This window comes from Saccopteryx bilineata, chromosome 1, assembly GCF_036850765.1.
Source record: "Saccopteryx bilineata isolate mSacBil1 chromosome 1, mSacBil1_pri_phased_curated, whole genome shotgun sequence".
NCBI lineage: Eukaryota > Metazoa > Chordata > Mammalia > Chiroptera > Emballonuridae > Saccopteryx > Saccopteryx bilineata.
Window position 1 is genome coordinate 105,217,675 of NC_089490.1, and position 12,796 is coordinate 105,230,470.

General features: G+C 46.1%; 1 protein-coding gene across 1 annotated transcript in view; it reads right to left on the reverse strand.

Moving 5' to 3' along the window:
• Nucleotides 1-12,796, reverse strand: part of NT5DC3 (5'-nucleotidase domain containing 3) — a 60,115-nt gene that overhangs the window by 31,783 nt on the left and 15,536 nt on the right. The gene's annotated exons all lie outside the window — the stretch shown is intronic.

Here is a 12,796-nt window from a genome sequence, read left to right on the forward strand (position 1 = left end):
ACCACATGATAATTTCAATAGATGCAGAAAAAGCATTTGATAAAATCCAGCACCCATTCATGATCAAAACTCTCAGCAAAGTGGGAATACAGGGAACATACCTCAACATGATAAAGGCCATCCATGACTAACGCACAGCCAACATCATACTTAATGGACAAAAATTAAAAGCAATCCCCTTAAGATCAGGAACAAGTCAGTGGTGCCCCCTTTCACCACTTTTATTCAACATAGTTCTGAAAGTCCTAGCCACAGCAATCAGACAAGAAAAAGAAATAAAAGGCATCCAAATTGGAAAAGAAGAAGTAAAACTATCATTATTTGCAGATGATATGATATTGTATATAGAAAACCTTAAAGTCTCAGTCAAAAAACTACTGGACCTGATAAATGAATTCAGCAAGGTGGCAGGATATAAAATTAATACTCAGAAATCAGAGGCATTTTTATACACTAACAATGAACTGTCAGAAAGAGAAATTAAGGAAGCAATCCCCTTCACCATTGCAACCAAAAAAATAAAGTACCTAGGAATAAATTTAACCAGGGAGATTAAAGATTTGTACTCGGAAAATTATAAAACATTGATAAAAGAAATCAAGGAAGATACAAACAAGTGGAAGCATATACTGTGCTCATGGTTAGGAAGAATAAACATCATTAAAATGTCTATATTACCCAAAGCAATTTATAAATTTAATGCAATACCAATTCAAATACCAATGACTTACTTCAAAGATATAGAACACATATTTCAAAAATTTATATGGAACCAAAAGAGAACACGAATAACCTCAGCTATCTTGAAAAGGAAGAATAAAGTGGGAGGTATCACACTTCCGGATATCAAGTTATACTACAGGGCTATTGTATTCAAAACAGCCTGGTACTGGCATAAGAACTGGCATATAGATCAATGGAACAGAACTGAAAACCCAGAAATAAACCCACACCTTTATGGACAACTGATATTTGACAAAGGAGGTAAGAGCATACATTGGAGTAAAGACAGCCTCTTCAACAAATGGTGTTGGGAAAATTGGACAGCTACCTGCAAAAAAATGAAACTAGACCCCACCAACTTACACCATTCACAAAAATAAACTCAAAATGGATAAAAGACTTAAATGTAAGCCGTAAAACCATTAGCATCTTAGAAGAAAACATAGGCAGTAAGCTTTCTGACATCTCTCGCAGCAATATATTTGCCGACTTATCTCATCGGACAAGTGAAATAAAAGACAGAATAAACAAATGGGACTATATCAAACTAAAAAGCTTTTGCACAGCTAAAGACAATAAGAACAGAATAAAAAGACAAACTACACAATGGGAGAACATATTTGACAATACGTCTGATATGGGGTTAATAACCAAAATTTTTATAAAGAACTTGTAAAACTCAATACCAGGAAAACAATCCAATCAAAAAATGGGCGAAAGAAATGAATAGACACTTCTCCAAAGAAGACATACAGATGGCCAATAGGCATATGAAAAATGCTCAATATCACTAATTATTAGAGAAATGCAAATTAAAACCACAATGAGATATCACCTCACACCAGTCAGAATGGTGCTCATCAACAAAACAACACAGAATAAGTGCTGGCGAGGATGTGGAGAAAAGGGAACCCTCCTGCACTGCTGGTGGGAATGCAGACTGGTGCAGCCACTGTGGAAAACAGTATGGAGATTCCTCAAGAAATTAAAAATTGAACTGCCTTTTGACCCAGCTATCCCACTTTTAGGAATATACCCCAAGAACATCATAGAACTGTTTCAAAAGAAGAAATGCACCCCCATGTTTATGGCAGCATTGTTCTCAATAGCGAAGATCTGGAAACAGCCCAAGTGTCCGTCAGAGGATGAGTGGATTAAAAAGCTTTGGTACATATATACTATGGAATACTACTCAGCCATAAGAAATGATGACATCGGATCATTTACAACAACATGGATGGACCTTGATAACATTATACGGAATGAAATAAGTAAATCAGAAAAAACTAAGAACTATATGAACCCATGCATAGATGGGACATAAAAATGAGACTCAGAGACATGGACAAGAATGTGATGGTTACGGGGGGGTGGGGGGAGGAGAAGGAGGATGGGGAGGGGAGGGGCACAAAGAAAACCAGATAGAAGGTGACCGAAGATAATTTGACTTTGGGTGAAGGGTATGCAACATAATCAAATGTCAAAATAATCTGGAGATGTTTTCTCTGAACATATGTACCCTGATTTATCGATGTCACCCTATTAAAATTAATAATAAAAAAATAAAAGGTAAAAAATAAAAAGATTTTTATAACATTATTTCACAGTACTGTACATATAGCCTACTCAACTTATGACCAAATCCTGTTACAACCGGTCTGTAGGAACCAATCGTGGTCGTAAGTCAAGCACTAGCTGTACTAGGTTCAAGGTGGTGTCCAGATTTGGTCCTTGTACAAAGGCCGAGGTGGCTGACACACTCTGGTGGAAGATGGGGTCAGAAGGGACAAATCACACCCTGTCTCTCTGCTTCTGGACCTTGCACCCCCGCCCCCGCCCCCTTCCCACCCGGCCCCAGAGCCCTGGTCCAGCCCACTGCCTGTGTATCTGCCCAGCAGATACACGGTGGCACCTCTCCCCTCAGCTTCTCTCATTGTCATGCCTGCCCCCCTCCCCCCCTCCACCCCTGGACTCCCACTCCCTGAGACCCCAGACGCAATTCTGCTTCTACCTCCATTAATACACTGTCAGCCATTCTCTCCACTCAAACGGCACCTCCATATTGCAGCCCCCAGATGGGCCCATTCCTCGGTTTCATGAAGAGACCCAAGTTGAAAACATTTCACAGGGACCCCTCTCATTACATTTCTGTAGCTGTCATTACATTTCTCATCTGGACAGCAGGCCACTGCTCACCCTCCAGGGCTGGGGGGACCCAGTACAGCACCCACACACACACTCGGTCATGGAGGGGCCTTTCTCAACACATGGCTCCCAGTTACTGCTCCAACACTGACTCGAATGTGCATGGCTTTGAGAGGCAGCGCACCTCCCCTGGTATTTCTCAGTTATTAAACCATTTCTCAAGCCAGGCAAAAATCTCAGCGCCCTCCTTATCTACTGCACCAGGCATCCCAGTACCTCCCTCCTTCCCAAGCCTAGAAATAGAACACCAGCTACCGACTGACAGCACCCGTATACTGAGCACTACAGGCCCTGCCATGCCCATTTCACAGATGGGACATCAGAGGCACCAGAGGAAACAACCTGGCCTGGGCCACACAGCTGGGGCGTGGTGGGTGGGTGGTCAGACTCCGACCTCTGCTCTCCCCACACTCTCTGCCCTCAGAGCACAGACCTGCAGGACAGAAAATCTAGTCCTATGTTTAGAGAGGCAGTGTCACCAGGATCTTCCAACCACAATATAAACCACTTAAGTAAACAGGTAATAATCAAGATGCGCAGAAAACCTCTCTGCAAGGCCGCCCTGCTGATTTTCGATGGCCAAAGTCACATTAGCATGAGAACATTTCCCAGTACCACCAGGCTGAACAGGCTGCAAGCTTTTAATTCAAGCTGCACAAAGCACTGACTCAAATGTCACATTTCGGCTCATTTATCTAACAGCTGCCATGCGTTCCAAGAAATCACTAAATGATATTTCTCCTCATGAGTGTTCCCAAGAATTCAGAACACTGTACATAGTTCATATACAAACACACACACCCAGAACCCAATGCACACCACAGCCCTGCTTAATTAGCAAAGTGAGGCCACAGGACTCCACACCACTGCCGTCTCCTTTTAACTGTGGAGTGACGAATAAGGGAGAGGACAGGAGGGAGGTATTTAACATGCTACCAAGAGAGGGGCTTTCACGGAGCCACATGCCACACTGTTCTAGATGCTTTCTGCAGCCATTTATTTCATTCACTCCCCCAGCATGAAGAACACCTCGTGTCTGGCTTCCCGCTGAATAATCTGATGGGTAGAGTCAAGGAGACTGCCCTGGCTCACAAATGTAAACAAAGCTCAGGCCAGTACTCAAACCCAGGCCCAAGCCAACCACCCCACAATCAATTCTGAACCCACCCTGAGCCACATACTAGACGCTCATCGCCTCCTGGGACAGCAGTGCCAGCCGACTCAGAAGGCAAAATGAGTCTGCTCAGAGGACTCACAGTGATGAGGGGGTGCTGACTATTTTAGCTGAGACGTGCGTAAGAGAGCACGTATACTAGGTACACGGAATGCTCAAAAGTCTGGCAACTCCTTCCTGGAACAAGGCTTATCTGGGCTCCTTCTGTCACTCCCTTACTGGGCTTATCTGTCACTCCAGCTAGCTGTTTCTTGGGGAGCCACTCCTGATAGATACACAATGGTTTTCAAATGGTTCAGAGCATAGGAGGTGGCCAGGAGAATGGACAGAAGCAGCTGAAGAGCCTCCTCATGACACTGGGGACATCCTCTGATGAAAAGTACAGGCCACAGGGCTGAGGGACCAGGTGTTAAATTCCAGTCCTACCATGTTCTAGCTGGGTGACCTCAGGCAAGGTCATCTATCTGTCTCTCTGAGCTTAGATTTTCCCATCTCTAAGGTAGGGTAACAAGAGTCCTATCCTCCGTGAAAACAGGACTCAGTCACACGTCGCCTGTGTGTGGTCCGGACAGTCTCCGGCACACAGTAGGTGCTCAAGAAAACAAGCCGCTTTACTGGACGGGGAGTGGGGAGCCCTGGGCATCTAGGTCACGCCCCTGGCCTCAGCCACATGCTGGAGGGCTTTCAGTGAGTCACTTAACCCTTCCAGGCCTCTTCCTTTGTATGGAAAATGAACCAGTGGATCTGGGTGACTTTCGTGCTCCACTCCTGCCCCTAAACTGTCATTCCCCATACAAGCAGCCAAGCTGCAAATGTCCCCATGATGGGCCCTTTCCAACACACACACATACACACACATGCACACACGCACACATGCACAGGCATCTCTAGAAATAACCAGTCACAGTAAGATCTGGGTGAGGAAGTCAAAGCTGCTCACATCGTCCAAGAGAAGGTCACACTTATCTCCACTGGCCTATGACTAGATTTTTCTGGAAACTTTCCACCATTCTGAAAAACATGATGTGTCCAGAAGATTACTGGTATCCCCCAAAACAGGAAGAAATATAGACGATAAAACACTTTCACTTGGTATTTTTTATTTTAAAATCTTATTTGGGCCCAGTCTGGTCTCCCTCAGCACCTGGATTTGTTCCAATTCTGAATGCAGTCTGGGCAGGCCGGTGTGTGCCAACCAAGAAAAATCAAGGTTTCCCCTGAAAGTGCTACAGAAATTTCCCTTACAGCTTCGACGAAAGCTAAGGCTAAAACACTACGAAGAACCCAGCAGTCCTTGTGTGTGCCATTCCAACACACCTACGGCTTGACCATGTGCCTCTTCCCAGCTAATTACAGCGCTCTGGCCACAGCTAGTGACCTCGGCGTTAAAAACACTGCCCGTGAGCTCTTGACGTCCAGATGCCTATAAATATATCCATTTTTCAGAAGTCTCAGTTTGCTATTTAAAGGAGCCTAAATAATGAGCCTAATTATAGGCAGGGCAGAAGGGCATAAAAGCAAAGCTCTCCGAAATCTACACGGAACAGGCAGTGAGGGCAAATGACTGCATCAGAAGAGCAGTTCCACACCAAGCACAATACACTCACTTAACTGTGCAATTCAGCAAAAACGTCAAGTATTTACTAAGCACATACATTGTGCCAGGGCCTGGGAATAGGGCCATGAACACAACTGACCCAGTCTCTGTCCCTAAGAAGTTTACAAATAAACAAACATACAATACCATGCCTAGTGGTGATGAGTACTGCAAAGAAAATACAATCCACCTGACCAGGCAGTGGCGCAGTGGATAGAGCATTGGACTGGGACGCGGAGGACCCAGGTTCAAAGCCCTGAGGTCACCAGCTTGATTGAGCACAGGCTCACCAGCTTGAGCAAGGGGTCGCTGACTTGATCATGAGACCATAGACATGACCTCATGGTCACTGGCTTGAAGCCCAAAGGTCACTGGCCTAAAGCCCAAGGTTGCTGGCTTGAGCAAGGGGTCACTCACTCTGCTGTAGCCCCTTGGTCAAGGCACATATGAGAAAGCAATCAATGAACAACTAAGGTGCCAAAACAAAGAATTGATGCTTCTCATCTCTCTCCCTTCCTGTCTGTCCCTGTCTGTGCCTCTGGGGGAAAAAAAAAAAAGCAATCCAAGGGCTTAGAAATCTGAAAAAACTATATGAGAAGCAAGGGCTTGGGCTGCCTGGGGCGAGGACGGACATTCTGAAGCAGAGGAGATATTCGTGCAAAGTCCCAAAGGCAGAAAGGTGTCTGGGAGTTGAAGGAGCAGCAAGCAGGCTGGTATGGCTGGAGCAGAGTGACGGCAGCTGGGAGAGGCTGATGAGGAAGGAGAGACCGGGAAGCTTCTCTGTCATTCCAAGTGTGACGTGGAGGCTCGAGGGGGGCTGAGCCCAGGAGTGGCATGATTAATATTTAAAGGTCCACTCTTGCTGCAACACGGATAGCAGACAAAGGAGCCAGAACAGAGAAGCAGTTGCCCTGGCCTATTGGCTCAGTGGCAGAGCATCAGTACAGTATATGAATATTCCAGGTACGATCCCCAGTCAGGGCACACAGGAGAAGCGACCATCTGCTTCTCCACCCCTCCTCGTCCACTGCTCTCTCTTCTCCTCCCACAGCCATGGCTCAATTGATTCAAGCATCAGGCCCCAGGTGCTGAGGATGGCTCCATGGAGCCTCTGCCTCAGATGCTAAAAATAGCTTGGTTGTGAGGATGGCCCCAGATGGGGGCTGCCAAGTGAATCCTGGTCGGGGTGCATGTGGGAGTCTATTTCCCTTCCTCTCACTTGGAAAAAGAAAAAGAAAAAAAAAGAACAGAGAAGCAGGGAGACCCGTTAGGAGGCTACAGCACTGGCGGGTGGGAGGTGATGGTGATGGGCCCGGAGGCTGTGAGAAGTGGATGCAGACAGGATACATGCTGAATGAATATCTTCTGAATGAGTGACATGAGAGCTCACTGCTGCCCTGGCCGGTTGGCTCAGTGGTAGAGTGTCAGCCTGGAGTGCAGGAGTCTGGGTTCGATTCCCGGCCAGGGCACACAGGAGAAGCACCCATCTGCTTCTCCACCCCTCCCCCTCTCCTTCCTCTCTGTCTCTCTCTTCCCCTCCCGCAGCCAAGGCTCCATTGGAGCAAAGTTTGCCCGGACGCTGAGGATGGCTCTGTGGCTTCTGCCTCAGGTGCTGGAATGGCTCTGGTTGCTGCAGAGCGATGCCCCAAGATGGGCAGAGCATCGCCCCCTGCTGGGCGTGCTGGGTGGATCCTGGTCAGGCGCATGCGGGAGTCTGTCTGACTGCCTCCCCGTTTCCAACTTCAGAAAAATACAAAAAAAAAAAAAAAAAGAAAGAAAGCTCACTGCTGCTCAGAACGACATCCTCCCAAAGAGTACAGCATGGGAAGGCGAGAAAGGGAAACTTGACAGTGGAGAGACAGGATAAACTTGAACTCTGCCAGACAATCAAGGCCAACAGCACAGGTAAGCCACGTTGAGGTATGTACCCTGGACAAGAGGTGACAACAACTGCACTTTACCTCTGTGGTGGCCCTCCCCCAAACCCATGCCCCCAGTCTAACCATACAAAAAACATATGACAAATCCCAAGAGCACCCTAAAAAATACCTAACCATCAAACTGTCAAAGTCAAAAACAAGAAAAGTCTGGAAAACTGCCAAACCCAATAGGAGCCAGAGGAGCCATGACAACTAAATGCAGTGTGGTGTCCTGGATGGGATCTGGGACCAGGGGAAGGATATTAAGTAAAAACTAAGGAAGTCTGAATCAAGTACAGACTTCAGTTAACAATAATTGATCAACACTGGGCCTTTAGCTGTGATAAATGTACCATGGTACTGTAACATTAACATTAGGAGAAACCAGGTGTGAGGTCTATAGAGAGGAGCTCTCTGAATTACTTTCACAACTGTTCCATAAACCTAAAGCTCTTCTAAAATTAAAAGATTAATTTAGCCTGACCAGGTGGTGGCACAGTGGATAGAGCATTGGACTGGGACGCAGAGGACCCAGGTCGAGCCCTGAGGTTGCCAGCTTGAGCACGGGCTCATCTGGCTTGAGCGCAGGCTCCCCAGTTTGCACAGGGTTGCTGGCTTGAGCAAGGGGTCACTTGCTCTGTTGTAACTAAACCTCTGGCCAAGGCACATATGAGAAAGCAAACAAATGAACAACTAAGGTGCTACAACAAAAGAATTAATGCTTCTCATTTCTCTCAGTTCCTGCCTATCTGTCCCTATCTGTCCCTCTCTCACAAAAAAATAAAAATAAATAAAAAATAAATAAATAATAAAATTAAAAGATTAACTTAAAAGAGGGAGAGAGAGTGGATCCGCAGCATTTGCTGAGAGGTCAGATGTGGTAGACAGGAGAGTGTCGGGGTCGTGGCACGTTAGACTTTCGATTGAAAATCCATATGAACATCGGTGTCATGTGATGACTAGAAATGCTGATGGGGGCCCTGGCCAGTTGGCTCAACAGTAGAGTATGGGCCCAGCATGTGGATGTCCTGAATTCGATTCCTGGTCAGGGCACACAGGAAAAGCAATGATCAGCTTCTCTACTCCCCCCATCCTTTTTCTCTCTCCCTTCCCTTCCTGCAGCCATGGCTCAAATGGTTTGAGCAAGTTGGACCCAGGCACTGAGGATGGCTCCATTGCATCACCTCAGGCACTAAAATAGCTCGGTTGCCGAGCAATAGAGTAGCACCCCAGATGTGCAGAGCATCGCAGGTGGATCCCAGTCTCGGCACGTGTGGGAGTCTGTCTCTCTGACTCCCTGCTTCTCACTTAATGAAAAGGAAGGAAGGAAGGAAGGGAGGGAGGGAGGGAGGGAGGGAGGGAGGGAGGGAGGGAGGGAGGGAGGGAGGGAGGACTAAGAAACACTCCTGGGGTGTGCATTTAGGAAATGAAATCAAGAGCTCTTCTAAACACTCCCTTTCAATCATTCAGTGGACTTATAAAATGAAGGTACAGAAACAATTATTACTGAGGAATTTCTATTTCTATTTTTGTAAAAACTTGTTTTTGTTAAAAATAAAGAAAAGAAAAAGCGTAATTAAGGAGCTGAAACATTTACATTCACTTTTTGGGAAGATTACTTACTCTTCTGTGACTGAGCTTCTCAAAAGCAAACGTCAACTCTACACATGCGTGTAAGTCTTTGGCAGGGTAAACGGCACCAAAGTCAACACTTCCAAATGCATCTTAGAAGAGTTATTTTCAAATCCAAAGCAACAGAAATATCTGCATAAGCATAATTGACTCTATTAATATGCCTGATATAATTAGGGTTATGGCAGATTTCTTTCATCAAGGAACACATACACCTAATGGGAAGGAAATTTCAATGATTTTAAATCTAGAAGCTTTTCTAATCATAACCACTGACCTGTGGTGGCACAGTGGATAAAGCGTCGACCTGGAAATGCTGAGGTCGCCGGTTCGAAACCCTGGGCTTGCCTGGTCAAGGCACAGATGGGAGTTGATGCTTCCAGCTCCTCCCCCCTTCTCTCTCCCTCTCTCTCTCTCTCTCTCTCTCTCTCCTCTCTAAAAAAAAAATAAATAAAATAAAAATAAAAAAATAATCATAATCACTGTAACCTTTTCCTCCCATCTATTTCACCTCCCTTGTCCCCCAAATTTCATAAATTTTTATCTCCCTAATTTTTCATCTTCATAAGTATTTTATTTCCATATGAACAATAACCCCATAGAGTAGAAATGACAGGTGTTATTTAACCCCACAAGGAAGAACATGGAATAAAGGAGAGAGCATGTGCACCTTGGAAATGGACTGATCTAAGCTCAGATCCTGGTTCTGCCTCCCACTGGTCCCTCAACCTTGGAACTACTGGCTTTAACTCCATAAGCCTCGGTTTCCTCAACAGAAAAACAGAGACAATATCTATGTATTTGCAGGGTTGTGATGCAGATGAGAAATGAAAGCCAGGATTGAAACCCCCGCAGTCAGATTTTAGAACCTGTGTGCTTTCAGTACCTTGCAGATAAACAACAGACAGAGCTGTTACAAATGACCTTAGTTTCAGAAGTGACATCAGAGTCACAGAAGATGACCTGGGATGAGAATGCCAACACCCACACCACAGCCTTTCAGCTCAGCCTCCCAGTGGGGAGCTGGAGAGGCAGTGTAGGCTGACAGAGGGGAGAGCAAGGCCAGGACCACCTGGCTCTTCTCCTGCTTCCGTCCTCACAGGCAGGGGAGAGGCCGTTAGACACAAGAGAGTCTCTCAAACAAATGGAGAAATGTTGCTGGATGGCAAGTGGCTAGACGGGCTGAGGTCTGGCAAGGTGGCCATAACTAAAGAAAGATGACCAATGGTTTAGAGGTCAATTATCTTTGGCCAATACCATTTCTGCATTTTGAATACGAACAAAATGAGGTGCTTATTAAATCCACTGATAACCAAAAGCTGAAGGGATTATACTGCAAATGGTGAGGATACAAAACTAATGGAAATTTGTGGCAGTGTTAATAAAAGTATGACGTCCAGACCAGGGAGGAGATGGTCTCCCTCTACTCCCCACCAGTCAGGCCCCACCCATAGTAACATCTCCAGTTCAGGGCCTCTCATGAGAGGAACAAACCAGAGCACACACAAAGGAGGGTGCCAAGGTGATCAAAGGAGCCCACATGAGAAGGGCTGGAAGAACTAAGAACGACTGGCCTAGGAAAAGAGAAGCCCTGGAGAGCATAGTGGCTGCACAACACCCAACTACTTATTACTCCAACAGTCAAGTTTTAGGCTTCCAAGCTACTCACAGCCACCCCTCCGCTCCCCCAGCCCACCTTTGCTAACAAACTCCTTCCAGACTCCACTGAAATATCACTATCTTTGATGTTTCCCCAATTCTCTCGGGCAGAGAAAGTTGTTCCAACCATCCTCCATACATCTCCCCCATTATATGTCTGCAGAGGCCTCCACCATGTGGCTTCATAACTCATCCACCTGCACAGCTGACCCCCACCAGACTGCTGGGTCTCCAAGGGCAGTGCTGGGCCCTTCTCATCCCTATCCTCCCTGCTTGTTACAGGGTGTGGGACAGAGGAGCCACTTAGCCGAGCGATAAGGACTGTGTGAAGGAATGAAGGAAGAAAAGAGATGGATGGAGAAAGCTCTCTGAAGGCAGAATTTTTAACTCCTGGAAGAACCCCAAATCAGAGCCCCCTCCCAGAGTAACAAGATGGAGGTTCGAGCAGTACTTCTCGGGATGCCATGGGGGTTCCCCAAGCTCACAGTCCAGATGACCCCCGAGGATACTTCTCATCCCGGCTCCTGAAAGGTGTACTCAAACCAGACTACAGAAGAACATCCTAGGCTTTGAGTGTTTCTTTTCTCCTTCTTCATTCTAAGATCTCAACAATACCATCAAAGGACATTCAAATCTTCTTTATAAAAGAACACAATTCCAATCAGTGATGAGAGTAAAACATTGTATAGAACAAGCCCTGACGTTATTTTTCTTTTTTGTAATACAAGTGCCTGACTTAAAGTTTGATTTCGGAGGCATCCCCTGCAAATCCCGAATAGAGATGCTGCCAGCCACAGGCCTAGATAAAGAGCCAGGCCGCCTCCCCCACAGTACTGCCTTTGTTTTAGAGATTGTGGCTGATTTCAATAAATGGCCATTTGGCCTACTTGTTTTCTCTTCCTGTGCTTTAAATTCTGGCTCATATGTTCTAAATTCACCAATAAAGAGTGAGCCCAGGCTCTGGCTGACTCGTTCAGCAGTAGAGCATCAGTCCAGCATGTGGAAGTGCCAGGTTTGATTCCCAGCCAGGGCACACAGAAAAAGCACCCATCTGTTTCTCCACCCCTCCCCCTCTCCTTTCTCTCTCTCTCTCTTCCTCTCCTGCAGCCAAGGCCCCATTGAAGCAAAGTTGGTCTGGGCGCTAAAGATGGCTCCATGGCCTCCACTTCAGGTGCTAAAATAGCTCTTTTGCCAAGCAATGGAGCAGCAGCCCAGACTGGCAGAGCATCACCCAGCAGGGGGCTTGCCAAGTGGATCCCAGTTGGGGTGCATGTAGGAGTCTGTCTCTGCCTCCCTGTCTCTCAATTTAAAAAAATGAACCCAAACACTGTAGGCCCCCCACCGTCAACCCTAATAAAAGCAGAACCCCAGGCCCATGCACACATGCCCTCTCTACCCTCCACCTTGCTGTGTGGCCCCAGATACACAGTGTAATTTCCAGATCTTATAAAGCATAAGCCTGTATCTTTTAGACATTTTCTGATGGTTACTGCAAAAGGGTGTCTTGCAATCATAATAAGAACCACACAGGCTGGTCTAGCCACAACACTGGTTATTATAAACTGAAACCAGTACAACACACAGTGCCTATCATTTGAAGAATTCCTTCTAACCAGAACTCAACAGACTGCCATTTCCTCAGACTTTGGGAGAAGCTATATATCACTGCTCTGCGAGAAATGACAGTATCAACATCTGCAAGTGAATCTCTACTAATAGGCACGTAGGCATAAAAAAAAACAGTCTTCTGGATACCAAGTTCCAGTTATGCAAGATGGTAAGTTCCAAAGCTCTATTACACAGCACGATACCTATAGCCAATATTGTACTATACACCTAAAAATTGCTAAGAGGGTAGATTTCATGTGAAGTGTTCTAGCACACACC